We start from the raw sequence: 17091 nt of genomic DNA on the forward strand, positions 1-17091 counted from the left end.
TCGTCACAATTTTTCCTAGATCACCTGGTAGTCCTGTGAACAATTACCAACAGTTCTTATAATTAGTGACTGTTCCTTATGTTTTTGTCACTAAAACTTTATTATGAGTTGCAATGACAAAAGACTATTCAGGGAAATGGAAGAGTTACTAGATGGTGATTTGAAATAAAGAATAAGAGTAAGGAAGGTAAGAAGGCGAAGGAGGAGTACAGAGAAGGAGGGAGGAAGGCAAAAAGGAAGGAAGGAAGGAAGGAAGGAAGGAAGGAAGGAAGGAAGGAAGGAAGGAAGGAAGAAAAGGGGAAGGAAGGGAGAGAGGGAGGAAGGGAGAAAGGGAGGAAATGTGTGAAGGAAAATAAGTGAAAATGAATAGAAATGAAAAATAATAAAGGAACGAAAGAAAGTAACAACCATTTTTTACTCTGTCTCAGTCTAAGGGCTAACACATGTTATTGGATCCTCACAGCATTTCCCATTTTATAGATGCAAACCTGTGTGGTGCCCATAGGAATATTTTATTCCAAGGGATCTTTGATACCCTGAGTATAAAGTTACTCTAAAGCCTCCACACTTCGTTTTTTCATTGGTTTTTATTTTTGGCTTTGTTTTCTGTCTTTGCTCCATAACCATTATGAACACACTCTGTGGGCTAATTTTAGCCACAAGGATTTAATGTCACTTTTAACTACAGATGGCTAGGCAATTAGGTAATTTTGTTTCTCTAGTGGCAGCCCATCAGGGTAGTGTGATAAAACCACTGTAGCAGGAGATCACTCACAGAGCCAAGGGATCCGATCATTTTTCTTGTTGGGCACAAGCTTCCTTACTGAAAACAAAAACAAAGAGGCAGGATCCCATTGTGGGTGAGACTCCGGCTCAGGATTCAGACTGACTGGGTTTGAATCTTAGCTCTCTTTTACAGCCCAGGATAGTTCATACATCTTATTTCTGGGGCAGAATGGAGAAGTATAAGCAAGGTAAGTTAAGAGAAATATGATCATCTCTTTTCCATCATTTTTTTTTAAATTCCACCACATTACTTTTTTATCTCCCTTTTTATTAAAACAACAACAACACACATTTTACCAAATATCTCTCAACTGAGGAGAAAAAATTAAATTTAAAAAAATGTGGTGCCAATTCCATATGGTTTAAAAAATGCCTTGGAAAACAAGTTAAATTAAAGACGAAAATTGGCAACTGCCATCAAGTCAGGTCAGTCCTTTTGGAATGGGCAGGTTTTAACTCCTGAACAGTCAGGTTAGGACGGAAGCCCTGACTCACTTGACCACAGTCTTTTTTTTTTTTTTATTGACAGGGAATCAATACTAAGAGCTGAACATCCAGAACTGGGTCTTCTAGGAGACCTGACTTGACATCTTATTCTGTGTGAGTGGAAGTGGTGAAGAATGTGAAAGAAAGTCTTGGTTTGAATATTTTCCAAAGGTAGAATTTATGAGGTAATTGAAATCCTTTTTGACAAGTATTGCCTATGCATGCCAACGCTGAGCCATTTACTATAAATTAGAGTGAAATCTCTGTGATCAGAGCTGCTCACAAGGGAGCCTATTACCAGTAAGGGAAGAGGAGAGGTTGTGGTAGCCAGCTTATTTGGCACAATGGGAAGTGATCCAGCATTGTTATTCCAAGTTAACATCCCTTTCCAAATTATAGTACTTTGCACATGCTATCAACTTTTTACTCACTGCACTTCTGAAATAAAGAATTTTCTTCAATTGCCAGGTAAGGAAGAGTGGAACTTAGAGGTTAAGTTCAGGTTATCGTGATGGGTTAGGAATTCGGGCTGGAATGCAGTCTTCCGGATGCCCAGTATTTATCATTTTACACCCTTCAACATACTCTCTGATGTGAAATGCTGATGACTTCAGTATAGGAGAATCTATGAGGCTTCTCTACGGCTTGGAAAATTAGAACTTGTTGCTCTCAGAAGTCAGAAGTAGACAGTTCTGAGCCTGGGCATTTGCCACTTGGAGTCAATAAATCCACACCTTCTTTCTTTCTTCCTTTCTTTCTTTCTTTCTTTCTTTCTTTCTTTCTTTCTTTCTTTCTTTCTTTCTTTCTTCCTTCTTTCCTTCCTTCCTTCCTTCCTTCCTTCCTTCCTTCCTTCCTTCCTTCCTTCCTTCCTTCCTTCCTTCCTTCCTTCCTTCCTTCCTTCCTTTTTTTGTTTAAGCCTCACCCAAGGATATTTTTCCAATGATTTTTTTTTTTTTTTTTTTTTTTTTTTAGGGAAAGAGTATGAGAGAGGGAAAGACAGAGAGAAACATCTATGTGAAAGAAACACATCAATTGGTTGCCTCCTGCACAACCTCTGACCAGGGCCTGGGCCGGGGAGGAGCCTGCCACTGAGATATGTGCCCTTGACCGGAATAGAACCTGAGAGCCTTTGATCCACAGGCCGATGCTTTATCCACTGAGCCATACCAGCTAGGTCCATTCTTCTCCTTCTAGGAGAGTAATCCTGCACGGGATCATGGCAGCATTCTCCAGTTGTTTCTCTTACAATTCAAGAGAAGAAGAAAAAAAACTACATTTAATCTATAGTTAAAACACTATATAAAGCCCTGTTTTGAGTCACCTCATTTCACATCTTGAAATGTATGGATTTTCTTAGCATTTAAGCACTCACTGTTTTCTCAGTTTCATGTGGAATTATTCATATATATCACTCCATTCTCATACAATATTTTTTGTTAGTGGTGCTGGGTTTTTTTTGTTCATTTACTTATTTTGTTTTTTTCTCCTTTCGTTTTTGTTTTAACTTCCATGTTAATCCCTGATTAAATTCCTGATATTAGTGACAGGTTCTGTCATTTCAGGTGTAGTATATTAAGCATTACTGAAAACGGCTCCATATCAAACTGACCTCCCAGGAGATGACGGTAAAGCACAACTCATTGGCTTAATCATTGCATTCCACAAAGGGAGATGTCACTTCACTAGCTTTCCTCTCAGTGCCAGGAAATTGGCTCAAAGTATTTTTCTTCAGATAAGTGAACATGCTTGTCATAGCTTCCTATGCCTGTTAAATCTTCCTATGAGATATTTTAAAGAGAAATATGTAAATATTTTGACTACTTGTGCCATTCTTTTCAGACTGCTTTGCAGATTATATATGGGTCTCTATATGAAACAGGAAGGAAAAGCAAGTAGAATTTTCTTAATGTAGCATTTTTCATTAATGGAGACAGAAAGACTAAAGGAAGAATTTTTTTATAATGGAGTCTTAATGTAAATAGCCAAAAAAAGAGGAATATATACTCCGTGAGCTGGCCTCCAAGCCAGCTGATGGAAGAGTATTATGAGTCTCTAGGACAGCATGTCCTCTTACCTTTTCTCCCTGACAGAAGATAAATAAACCAGGGCTTAAGAGTAGAATATTTGCCAAAGACACATTAGTGGAGACTTGGTATGTAGCAAGACTTTTATGGGTTTGCTACATCTTACATGAACAGAGGTCTGTAAACCACCCTTTAATCTTAGAAATATGTTCTTTACAACCTATAGTTAGCAGATGTGATATATTCTGGACATAGATGGGGTTGGGAAAAGTGAGGGAGTTTTCCCCAGGCAGTTCTCATTAAAGTCTTTCTTTCAATCCAGTTATTTAATTTTTGCTTTTTTCATGATTATTATTGAAAGAACTAGAGGCCTGGTGTACAAATTCGTGCACGGGTGGGGTCCCTTGGCCTGCTGGCAATTGGGGACAATTGTGGTCGGCTGGGGGACGAGGGGGGGCGCCGGGGTGGGGGGCGCGGTGGGAGCAGGAGGAGAGGACCACTGGAGATTGGCTGGCCACAGGAAGTTGGCTGTGGGAGTGCACTTGCATTGAGCGTCTGCCCCCTGGTGGTCAGTGCGCATCATAGTACCAGTCATAATGGTTGCTTAGGCTTGTATATATAGATAGATAATATAATGTTGATGAAATTTGAAGCCAATATCATGTAATAATTGTACTGGTTCAAGTCATCTGAGGTAACACAGTGGCAGATGTTTTTAATTGCCAAAGGACCATATTTTTCAGTGGAATATATTTCATTCAATTTGGGGGTTATAAATATAAATGTATAATTTCACTGAGGAAAAAATTATATCACTAATACTTGCTCACAGCTGTGGGGCTGAATAAAACAATGAACCATGGCTCCTGATTTGAAGCAACAAAAACCATCTCTGGCCTTAACCAAAAGATGGCAAGGATGCCCATAATTGACAATTGGCTGGCAGTCTGAGGCTTAGACAATGGGGAGTTGAGTCTAGGCTGCAGGATGTGCAGTCAAAGTCATGGTATAGCCATTATCTGGTCCCTGGGCTCTTGCTTTGGTTGGAATCATCTGATTCCCCTTACATTTCCTCATTCTTTTCATTACTGGTCCAAGGTTCAGAGGTCCAGAACCAATGCCTTATCAACAAATCTTACCTACTGGCTTGTTCTGTGATCCAGCCAAGAGTGTAGAGGAAGGTCCCAGCTTCTGTAGTTTGAGATAGAAGCAGCAATAGTAGACAAGCACTGGGAATTATCTTCTTATTATGTTGGCACACAGTGGAAAACTAATAAAAACAGTCAGAAGTAATGAGGTCAGCCAAAATTGACAAATGCTACTCCACATAAGTATTGGCTTGGAAGTCATGATGGGTTTTTAGACTGGACTTTATCATTAAGAACTGTGAGACCTTGGAAAAGTCCTTTGTCCTCTCTTCCTCAGTCTTTATAATGTCAGGGGCAACAGGGTTGGGGGGGGGGGGTGCTGTATGAAATAAGTGAAGGAATTAAGCAAGAAAAACCCTTCATAGACACAGACAATTACCAGAGGGGAAGGGGGATGGAGGCAGATAGAAGTGGGTAAAGGGAGGATAAATGGTGATGGAAGGAGACTTGAGTTTGGGCGGTGAACACACAATACAATATACAGATGATGTATTATAGGTACACTTGAAATCTATATAATTTTAGTAACCATTATAATCCCAATAAACTCAATAAAATATTTTTAAGATGACAAATTTCTTGTAGAGCCGGAATGGGAAGTAAATGTTATTTGCATGGTCTTTCCTCTGGTTTCCATAGCAGACATCACTAATCAATCACTGTATTCCTTCCTCTGGAGATATGACCTCAGAATCCTTCATAGAGTGCTCTGGCAGCAACTACTAAATTATTAGAGTTGGAAAATGAGATTAAACCTTGTAAATATCTCTGAACTAGAGGTTAATTATATTTCCTTAAAGTGTTAACATTCTTTAAAGTTCCAGGACTAAGAAGTATTATTAGTTGAATTGTTTTAGAAAATTAGAAAGAACCTAGATCATGTGGGAATGGAATTATAAAGTAGCTAATCCTGTAATATCTGATTAAAGAGGAAGAAAATATTTTTAAACTTGAATGGCTTGTATTATGAACGTTGAGATGTTAAAAGAACACTTTGCTCCATTGTGGAATGTGCTGGTCATCCCCTGCCATTAATCCGAGAAAGTCCTCAGCTCACAAAGACTATTCTTTGAATAATAAAAAGTAAGATATTGGTCTGAAGCTTAAGTGATGAATTATATTATTGATGATATATATAAATGTAATATTATATTGCTTATGGTAAAGAAATTACTGTTAGCCACAATCTATGTTGTTAATGGTAAAGGAACTACTATTTAAGTAGTCTTTTAAAGTTTATAGAAAACAGGATCTAAAACCGCTCAAAAAAAATCTATCCTAGAATTTTCTAGGCTATGCTACTAAACATAATGGCAAGTTTAGCTATTGTGACCAAGTACAACATATTTATTTAGTACCATTTTCATTTACTAATATGTTTAATAGTATGTATTTTGTATTTGGAGATCTTTAAAAATATCTCAAGCTACTATTCAGACTAGATGGATGTGCAATTTAGGACAAGTAACACCAGATGGAATGACTATAGTTTGCAGAAATTGCTGGTCTCCAATGACTACAGCATCCCTTCTCCACCCAGTAGGTTTCCATTGTCTTCCCTGTAACTCTGGGCTGTGTTTGTATTCATCTGCACATCAGAGTTTCCTTTTGGAATGATAATAATTTCTAATATGTCCTTGAATCATGCCAGGAAAATATCTTTCTAATCCAAGGAAAATATATATATATATGTATTTTATAAATGTGGCACTTTAAAAAAATATTTATCTTTATTGATTTTAGAGAGGAAAGGAGAGGGAGAGAGATAGGAACATCAATGATGAGAGAGAATCATTGACTGGCTGCCTCCTGCACACCCCTTACTGGGGATTAAACCTGCAACCCAGGCATGTGCCCTTGACCAGAATTGAACCTAGGATCCTTCAGTCTGCAGGACAACGCTCTATCCACTGAGCCAAACTGGCTAGGGCCCAAGGAAAATATTTGGGTCCATGAAACGACAAAAAGTCTTATAAAACAAATTAGGGGCACTAGCTTTCTGAAGGGTCCCTAGAACAAAGTTAGGTTCACAAGCTAACCTCCCTCTGTACCTGTGGTGGATTACAAAAAGACCACACATTTTCTCATTCCTGTATGCATGCCCTTTAACAATGCAATTTTGCAACTTCTTTCTTCAAGAGAGGTAGAGTCTATTTCTCTACACCTTGAATCTGGGTAGGCCACATGTCTTGCTTTGGCCTAAGGGTTCTTATCAAAATAATGCAAACAGAGGTTTGATAAGTGCTTGAGCTTTGCTGCTCTTGGAAAGACCAAGCCCACGACCATGTGAATTAGTCTACACTAGCCTTCTAGATAATGAGAGACACCTTAGTTCCATCACTCTTGTTAACATCTTGTGAATCGTCAACAATGTCAGTGAGGCCTTTCAATACCTTTCAGCCCTATCTGAGCTGCCCCACTATAAACTGCCCAGTTAATTCTCAGAATCATGAGAAATAATCTTTGTTGTTTCAGTATGTTAAGGCTTGGGGTGAATTTTTAAGGAGAAAATTATAGCTCCTGCCCTTGCTTGTATTCGCCTCACCACTAATCCAGGACTGGTTTGCCTACCTCAAGGAATAATCTCTAGGAATTCCTTAGATCTGCCTACTTGTCAAGGAATAGATTGCATCCTAGATGTACTGCAAAGGGCTTCTGATAGCTTTATCATAGTTTTAAAGAAAATTGACTTTGGACTTTTTGGTTTTTATTATTGTAGCTTTAGGCATTAGTTTCTTTGCGTGTTTTTTTTTCTTCAATTAAAACATCTATGAAAGCTTCATATCAGCGAATTTTAAACTATCACAAAAAAAGTAAGTTCTCACTTTGTTTGGGATTAATCTGACCTGTGCATTTGTTGTGGCATTGAAGAGTAAAAGAGGAAAATGAGACCAAAAGTATCTCAAAGAGAGAGGGATGAAGCCTCATAACATTTAAGATGCATAATATTATCTTGGTAGGAAACTAGAGGCCAATTTGCTATTAGAATATAAGTTCTTTGAGATATTTTGCTCTAGGTCCTAACATTCCAAGATATATCTTATTCTGCATCCCAGGGCCAATTGATTCATGTTTTCTCTCCTCCACCTTCAGGCTACTTCTAACAGCACACCGTTCGCTTTTCCTGGTGAGTGTCTCCATGTAGAGTTTCCCCCAGAATTTTTATCTGTTTTGATGGTGTTACTTGGTCCCCTTTCAGAGTTAGTGCATGCACATATACTAGTATATGCATGGATGCATTTGTCATATTTCTCTTCTCTTTGTGCCTTGGAAATGGTTTTCTGGGGAAAACTGGCCAGAGACATGTTTGGGAGGAATAGCAATGCATGGTAATCTATGGTCAGAGAGATTGTGCCTAAATTATATATCACATCTGTACTTATGAAAATGCTTTTTTGTTTTTATCATATTTCAGTAATGTGATAGTGTTTGGGGGTACATAAATGTGCTGTTTATGCAGTTCTGGAGTTTTTTTGGTCTGGTGTTATGATGTCAATTATTTCAATTGTTGCAACTTAGGAACCAATTTAGGAGAAGTTGACAGAAAGTGCTAGTTCGTAACTAAGTATGTAATAACATTGGCTTTGCATTCAAATCCCAATACCCAGATTCAACGTAGAGTGACAGTGTTCCCTGCAAAAGTTGGAATAGGGTCACAATAGTTCCTATGGCAGCTGGTTTTGAATAACTACTGGTTAAGAATTTCCTTTGGTTTGACAAATTAAAATGATCAAGAATAAGAGTCATGCAAAACAGCTCATCATTTTCAGTTCAACAGCACCCTTTCGATGTGACAAAAAACATGTAATGTGTTTTTTTCTAGAAGTCAGTATCTTTGTGAATATTTTATCCTGAAAATTCAGTTTAAATTCTATCTAAATTTTTCCTTCCGAAATAAGTATAGCAAGCATATATTGAAAGCTTTCTGTTAACTCTGGTCAAGTCTGTGAAATCCACCGACTTCTAAAATAGAGGCAGCAGGAGGCAGAGGTGTCTCACAGAAACGTATTCTCTTAACTTGTCCCTTGCTGGGACTGCCTACATCAATACAGGAAAGCATGGAGAGAATGATGTTCTATGTTAATAGTAGATAAAGCAAATTTTGACCTGTAGTTAGTAACTTGAACTCCCTTCTGCTTCTCAGAAGGACAACAAATAAAAAGAAAGATGGTGTCTGGAACCTTGGGATGAGTTAGACTCTAGCTGATTATGATAAGGATATGTGAAAAAATAACTCTTTTTCAGACTTCTTCTGAGAAGACAATCTGCTGGGGTCCAACCCCAGCAGGTCCAGGGGTCCCCAAAGGTGTGGACCGAGTCGGTGAAGAAGGAATGACACAGAGGCTGCGTTCAGTTGATCAGCAGCCTAGCCAGTATCTCTAGCCAAGTTCTGGTCAGGATCTCCGGCAAAGTTCTGGTTAAGATCTCCAGCCAGGTTCTGTGTCCATGTTCTCTTGCTAGGTTCTGTCTCTAGGTTCTGTCCAGGTTCTCCAGCCAGGTTCAGTCACCAGGTTCTAGTCAGGTTCTCTTGCCATGTTCTATGCAGGTTCTGTAGCCAGGTTCTGTCTCTAGGTTCTTTTGCCATGTTCTCTCTCTAGGTTCTGTCTCTAGGTTCTGTGTCCAGTTTCTGTCCAGGATCTTTTGCCATGTTCTCTCCAGCAAAGTTCTTCTGTCTCTAGGTTCTGTGTAGGTTCTGTGTCTAGGTTCTGTGTCTAGGTTCTGTGTGTTGTTGTCTTGTTACATCTGTATTTATACCAGTTGATTTCAATCCTATCAATCTCTATTCTAAAGGTTAGGGCGTTTCTTATCTCCATTCCAGGGAGTAAAGATTATGTAGCTTAAGCATGATTGTTCGTAGTTAAAGTGATTAATTACCCACCTGGCACTTAGTTAAGGGGTTTTATTCCCTCCCTAACTTCAGGGGAAAATCCCTACCTGGGGAAACAACCTTTCTCAGAGACCTTGGTTAAAACACATAGTGCCAAGAAGGTGAGCAAACATATTAAGAACAGTATGCCATATATGCCAGGTCCCTTGAAACAGCAAGGATGGACCGGCTCCCGGCAACAATCCATATTGGGGTTCTGGTGATTTATGCTCTCTTTTCAGTATCCAATAAAAAATGGTTAAATCATCAAGCAAGAATCCTTACTGTGCCCGGTGTGGTAGTTTAGAATCAAATTCTTTCCCTATTTTTTTTTCACCAGTCAGTGGAAACACGCTTGAATTTCAACATGATTTGCAACCTCCAGTAGGATGTTTACTATTATGTATTCCTAACTGTTTACAATCAAAATTAGTCTTATGTTATTATTAATCTCTCCAGTGTTTGTGTGGAAATTATAAGGACATGAGTTGAAAGGTCAAAGGATCTTTTAGCTAGGGCCAAAGTTTAGAATTATCTTCTCTCTAACCAAACTATCCTACAGGCAATCATTCTATGTCAGTAGCTCTTAGAATTAATAACAATGGCAAATCAATGCATTAGTGAGTCTATATTTTTCATGATACTGGTACTGAGCATCTTGTATAATATATGCAAAGAACTGTTCTGGTGTTTAAAAAGAAATAAGAACAAAGCTGTGACCTTAAGGAGAAACAGGTGAAGATATGGAGTGGCACTAACTACCTTTTAGCTCTCAAGGAGCGCCTAGCTTTTGATTAAGTTGGAATAAGGTACTTGTTATGTTTAAAGATCTAAACAAACTCATCTTAAGTTATAAACCTGACTGTTGGTATGATGCATTGATTTACAACACATTTTTAAAAAAATTAACACCTATCATCATTTATTTACTTATTTTTTCAATTAGGAAATATTTATTGGGTGTCTGTTATGTGCCAAACCCTGTACTAGTCTCTGGAGACAGAGCAATGATGAAAATGGAGAAAAATTCCTGCCCTGTGTAGTTTTGTAACGGTAGGGGAAGACAGATGATGAAATGAAGAAGTTAAAATACAATAAGTTAAATGGAAAAAAAGTTCTGGAGAAAATTAAGGAAAGAAAGTGGGATAGTGTGTGTGTGTGTGTGTGTGTGTGTGTGTGTGTGTGTGTGTGTGTGTGTGTGTTAGGGGCAGCAATTTTGAAAAGGATAGTGACAGACACATTAGATTTTGAAGTAAAAATAATAAATGAGTCTGACATGCTCATGGAACTGACAGCCTAGTGGAGAGGAAAGATGACTATATGATACTTGAATTAAATTGTGGTATTAGAATCAGAGGTATAATAATGTTATGGATGAGGACACAGGGCATGGAGACCTTGAGTAGCTTAGGGGATCAGGAAGGCCTCATGGATAAAGTGACATTAAAATTGAGACCAAAATGGTCTGGCTGCTGTGGTTCAGTGGTTGAGCAACAACTTATGAACCAGGAGGTCATGGTTCGATTTCTGGTCAAGGCACATACCTGGGTTGCCGGCTTGATAGGGGGTGTGAGGGAGGTAGCCGATCAATGATTATCTCTCAACATTGGTGTTTCTCTCTCTCCCTCTTCCTTCCTCTCTGAAATCTATCTATCTATCTATCTATCTATCTATCTATCTATCTATCCACACACATACATATTAAATGAGACCAAAATGTAGAATAAGCCTCAGAGAAGTAAAGTGTGTTAGTGAGTTGAGGGTCAGCACAGGAAAAAATAAGTTCAAAGATCCAGAAGGAATTGAGAACTTGGTACATTCAAGAAACTAGAAGTTTAAAATGGCTGAGGTGTGAATTGGAGAAGAGTGACATGAAATGAGTTTCCAGAAGTAAGCACTGGTCCTATTGAATGCCGTGTTAAGAAATGTGGACTTGGTCCTAATAACATACAGAAATGATTAAAATAATTGAAAGGCTTGGAAAAGACTTGAGGTTTGTCCCCAAGGGCCAGGAGGGAGGCAGAATCCTGATCCTGAATGTCCTCTTCACGCTGCTCTTTGATTCAACTCATTAGCTTTCCTTTCATCTTCAAAATCCATTTATCTGTGACCCACACATTTATTCATTTTTTTCAACAGATATATAATATTGGTAACTTACACTTGGGTCATGTCCAAATAAACCCTTTTAATTCAAGTGTCTGAAAAGATGCATAGTGTTTCTCTTAGAGCTTAATGAACTAAAAATTCTGGGTGAACAACACAAAGCACAGGGCTGCAATTTTTAATCTTAATTTTCACTCACTTTAGTCTTTATTGCATTTGACTGCCTTGCCTTACATTTGCAAAACACAATAAGAAAATAAGTATAGCTCCCTTGACATATTACATATTGTTTGGTTTCCAAAAATATAATGTACATGTATCATTCTCAAGAACATTCCATGACATTCCCATGAACTTTTATAGTTGGAAGTGTTCACAGGGATCTAAATTATTAGAGATGAGGAAACTACCCACTTAAGAGAGAATGTTAATTTATATTATTTGATAAAGTTTTCCTATAGTATTATTACTTTTATTTTATATATTTTATATGATTTTGTTTTATATATTTTAATAAATTGTTTTTTCAAAAAATTATTAATGCAAATATACGTTGCAAAAATCCAAAAGTTGTAAAAGTGTATACAATTAAGTTTCTCTTCCATCCCCTTTTTTAGGCTACACTATTTCCACCCCCTCATATTATTTTTATGGAATCTGTTCAGATATATTTTATGTATAGATTAGCATATATTAAATATGTGTGCACATATTGTAAGACACAAATTTTAGCACTCTCTGAATATGTTTTTCACATTGCTTTATCACTGAGCAATATATTTTTTATATCATTCCATATAGATATATAGAAAGAGTCTTTAATTCTTTTTAATAGTTATATAGTATTCTATTGCATAGATGTAACCTTATTAATTTAATTAATTCCCTGTGTAAGGGATTTTATTTCTCCAAATAGTTTCATGATAAAAATATTTCAATAAATATATCTTATATAATATTATTTGTACCTTGTGGGATTCTGCCTATTGGCTTTTTAAACATACAAGTTTAGGTGCAGAGTATGTGAGTTTTTAAAATTTTAATAAATATTGACAACCTACTTATACAATGCTATATATTTTCATTAACAATTAATGAGAGTGCTTGATTTTCTCACCCTCTTTAACACAGTGCCTTATTAAACTATTTGATCTTTTCCAGAGACCAAAATGGTAATTTACTATTGCTTTAATTTACATTTATTTTTGAAGGGTAAATATGAGTATATTTTAATATATTTAAGATTTATTTGCATATCCTTTCCTATAAAATGTTAATAGCATTTGATTATACTTTCCATTATATTGTTGTTATTTTTTGTATTGATTTTTAGGAATCATGTAGTATGTATGAAATAATTGAAACCTTTGTGATGTGAGTTGCATTTTTTTTCCTGCTTTTCAATTTGCCTTCTAATTTTGGTTAAGGTGTTTGTTTTTACTGTACACATTTTAAAAGTATGGTAAAACTTACCACTCTTTTCTTTTATCATCTCCTGATTGATGTACTGTACATAGAACAACCTCTTCCACTCTGAGATTATTTTTTAAATGCCATGTTTTATTATAGTTATGGCCTTATATTTTACATGAAAATATAAAAATATTTTCTGTAATTGATGTACACATTCGAGCTATTTTTTAATCAGTCTATTTTTTGCAACACAAATTTTCATGTAATCCATTTGTTATTCCCCTATATGAAATGCCATCTTTATCATACACTTAATTTCTAAATTTGTTTAAGACTATATTTGAACTTCTATGATGTCCCATTGATTTTTTTAACTTATTTATTTGGCATAATTGTACAATTTTAATTATTGTAGCTCTAAAATATGTCCAAATTACTAGTCATAGTTCTTCTTACATTTATTTTTGACAAAATTTGTTGGTTCATTATTTAATATGAATTTTAGAATCTATATAGTTCTAAAAACTATTGGTATCTTTTGGTGATTTTATATTTATTGATTTACTAAAAGAGAATTAGTGTCATTTTGAAGCTGAGTCTTTCTGTTCAGGAAGAGAGAATGCTTTTGCTTTATTTTTAGTCTTTTTTTGTATAAAATAGTCCATGGACTGGTAATGGTCTGCAATGAGATAAGAATAAAAATTAAAAACCACTAGAAACTCTCAGAGCAATTTGACATGTTTGTGACATCCACTGAAGTTCTGATATAATTTTAAAATTCATTTTTATTGTATTTAAAGAATTATCTAATGCTGATAAATTGAAAGTAAAAACATTAGCCTTTCACTAATTTAATTTGAGAAACATTGCTGCAAACACAATAGCCATGTTTGTGGCTATTATTATTATTGTTTAAGGATTGCTTAATTTGATTATGTGTATGCATACACCTAGAGATGCTGATATATAAATGCATAAATATAATCATATCTATCTTTCTTGTAAATTAAAAAAAATTCTCTTTACTTGGCTCATTTCCCCCATTTTTTGTCTTTACTATTCCTCAGTATCTCTCCATTACAAATAACCCATGTTAACAACACATTGTATTTTTTTAAATTTCATATAAAATAATATGAAATAATACAAGGCAACATTTCTTCTGCCTGAACTTTAAGAATAATACCAGAGCCTTACCAGCAAATATGATCTTTGTTTTGGGAATAAGATTAAAGTGTCCTATTTACTTTTTATTAAATCTCAAGACAACATTTTAAGCATATCAAGTGTATTTTTAACATATACGATGATGCTTTTATGATATCCTTTTAAAATGTATCAGTATACTGAAATGCATAATCAGATTTCCAATTACTGGTTCATTTTTGCTTTCCTAGAGTAACTCCCATGCCGCTGATTGTGGTGTATTAATCTTTTCCCTCCAGCTTTATTGAGATACTAGAAGCCCGGTGCACAAAATTCGTACATGGGTGGGGTCCCTAGGCCTGGCAGCTGATTGGGACCAATCAGGGCCAGGCCAATTGGGGCCCAAAGGCCCCAGCAGGGTCGGGAGAGGAGGTGACAGTTGCCTGGCTGGGCACGGAAGAAACAGACGCCAGATGTCAATACTGCTCTCACCACCCCATCACCCCGCAGTTTCCTGCCTCCCCCTTTGTCCTTCCCTTGCTGCTGCACCACCACGGGGGTGGGGGTGGGGACCTGCTGGCTGGGGGAGGGGTGGTGGAGGGGCTGGGGGAGGTTTCAATCCCTGGTTTGGAATGTGCAGGAGGCAGCCAATCAATAATTCTCTATCATCATTGATGTTTCTATCTCTATTTCCCTCTCCGAAATCAATCAAATACATATTTTTAAAATGCAAGGTTTTTAGAGGAAGAAGAGTAGGGCAAGGGAGCTATGACAGGGGGCCATTTGAGATCTTGCTCACATTTCAGATAGGATAACATAAGGTGGTCCTCACGGGGTGACAGGTGAGGAGTGGCAGTGGGTGGAGCAGGGCACTGCGGCTGAGGAATGGGCTGCAATGACGGGAATGCCTGTGACAGTGATACTGAGCGTGTGTTGGGGCCATTGCTGGGATTATTCATCCCTAAGAGGTTTTGATTCCAGATGGGAGGAGAAACATGGAGATTATCAGGCCTTTCTTAGCCTAGAAGGTGAGGCCTGCGGCAGGAGTGGGCTGCCCTGCTTCCCTACAAATGTAAACACACAGTGTAACTGCACATGGATGTCAGTCAGCAGCCAAACCAATGCCCAGCCAGCCCTAGAGGCTGTGTCCTGCCACTCTCTAGCTGTGCTGCAGAGCTATTGGCCAGGGAGACCAAAACCATGCCCCAAGTACACATAGTATATGAAGGGGTGGGCAGGAAGCCAGAAGCTGGAAGTTGGAGCTGAGGCGGCCCAGCAGCGCTGTGTCCACCATGGAGCTGGACAGGGAGCAGCTGTTGGTGCAACCGGCTTTGGAGTTTTAGGGGCTTTGCTTCTTGCATGTCACTGGTGAGCCTGCAGTGTGCCAGCCGGGCTGGGCAGGGCCTGGGGAGGCCTTTCCTTCCTGGAGTCGTTCTTCCCAGGGTGGCGGAGTCAGGCTGTGATCCCTGGGCCATAGCGTGCACCTCCAGGCCTCACTGCTCCCCCCTCCCCCTCCTTCTGCATTGAACATCTGGCCCCTGGTGGTCAGTGTGCATCATATCGACTGGTTGACCAGTCGTTCTAGTCATTCCGCCGTAATAGTCGCTGGGCTTTGATTATATAGATAGATAATTGACATATAACATTGTTAAGTTTAAGGTGGACAAAGTGATATTTTGATATATATTGCGAAATGAAAACCACAATAAGATTAGATACCACTTTCTTCACTTCATGTAATTACCATGTTTTTGTTATTGTTGTGGTGAGAACATTGAAGTTCTACTCTCAGCAATTTTCAATTATACAATATAGTATTGTATTTTGTAGAGAATTTGAAATCTGTGTTCACAGATATTTTGGCTTTAGTTTTATTTTCTTGCAGTGTCCTTATCTGGCTTTGGTAGCAGGGCAACTGAAGAAATATAAAGATTTTGGGAGATTTTGAAAAGGGTGGGCATTAATTTTCCTTTAAATGTTTGGTAAACTTCACCAATGTAGCCATCTGGTCCTGGACTTTTCTTTGTTGGGAGGTCTTTGATTATGGTTTAACCTCTTTACTCATTATTTGTCTGTTCAGATTTTCTATTTATTTATGATTCAATCTTGGCAGGTGGTATGTTTCAAGAAATTTATGTATTTCTTCCAGTTTATTCAACTTGTTGTCATATAATTGTACATAGTAGTCTCCTATGAACCTTTGTACTAGTGTGGTATCAGATGTAATGTATATGTCACCCAAACTTAACTTTGTATTTCAAAAACTGACGACCTTTTGGATTTGGGGTTCTCTGGGGTCAGTCAGATGGCATTATAAACATATATGTAAAAGTGGTATAAGTTAAGGTTTCACCTACAAGAGGATATAATCATCTCTCGATGCTGTTGTTTCTCAGATTTCTCCATGACAGAGCAGGAGTGCATTCTTTAAGCTTTTATTTCACCTACGTCCAAAGGTATTGTTAGCTGTGCTCTTGGAGTATCTGTCCTCCGCTTTATGGACACTATTTTGGGTATATAGTAAGAGTAGCTGTGAGTTCTCTTTCAGGCCACGTCCTTACGCTTTAGGTTTTTAGCCAAATGAAGTTTCGTGGGGATTTCAGTGCCGACTGGGTAAACTTCATTCCTGCTGTGTAAAATGAGTCTCATCTGTTTTGTCCCTTCATAATATGTCATCTACTTTGGAGATTTGTGTTCTGATAACTTCCCCCTGCCCCCCTGAAATCTGTAGCCACAGGTAGTTTTCTGTTTGATCTTCATTGTATTTGCAAACCTTTAAAATATATATATTTAATTGATTTCAAAGAGGAAGGGAGAGGGAGAAATAGAAACATCAATAATGAGAGAGAATCATTGATTGGCTGCCTCCTACACACCCCCACTGGGGATCAAGCCCACAGCCTGGGTATGTGCCCTGACTGGTAATCCAACCATGACCTCCTAGTTCATAGGTCGACACTCAACCACTGAGCCACACCGGCCAGGAACAACCTTTTTTTTACATAAAAATATATTGGGAATTACAAATTTGTTTTAGTTTTATTAAAGAGAAAAATTGCAGTTTCACTTTCTCTAATTTTGTTTTGGGTGATTTCTTACGTATGACACATTTTAA

At 37.6% G+C, this 17091-nt stretch overlaps 1 long non-coding RNA gene across 1 annotated transcript; it reads left to right on the plus strand.

Moving 5' to 3' along the window:
* The first annotated feature begins 838 nt into the window (after positions 1-838).
* Positions 839-7572, plus strand: LOC118663587. Its single transcript, XR_004970091.1, has 3 exons — positions 839-974; positions 1316-1457; positions 7538-7572. It is a non-coding gene; the product is annotated as an uncharacterized LOC118663587 (long non-coding RNA).
* The last annotated feature ends 9519 nt before the right edge of the window (positions 7573-17091 follow it).

The sequence above is a fragment of the Myotis myotis genome, unplaced genomic scaffold (genome assembly GCF_014108235.1).
Source record: "Myotis myotis isolate mMyoMyo1 unplaced genomic scaffold, mMyoMyo1.p scaffold_m19_p_10, whole genome shotgun sequence".
Taxonomy (NCBI): domain Eukaryota; kingdom Metazoa; phylum Chordata; class Mammalia; order Chiroptera; family Vespertilionidae; genus Myotis; species Myotis myotis.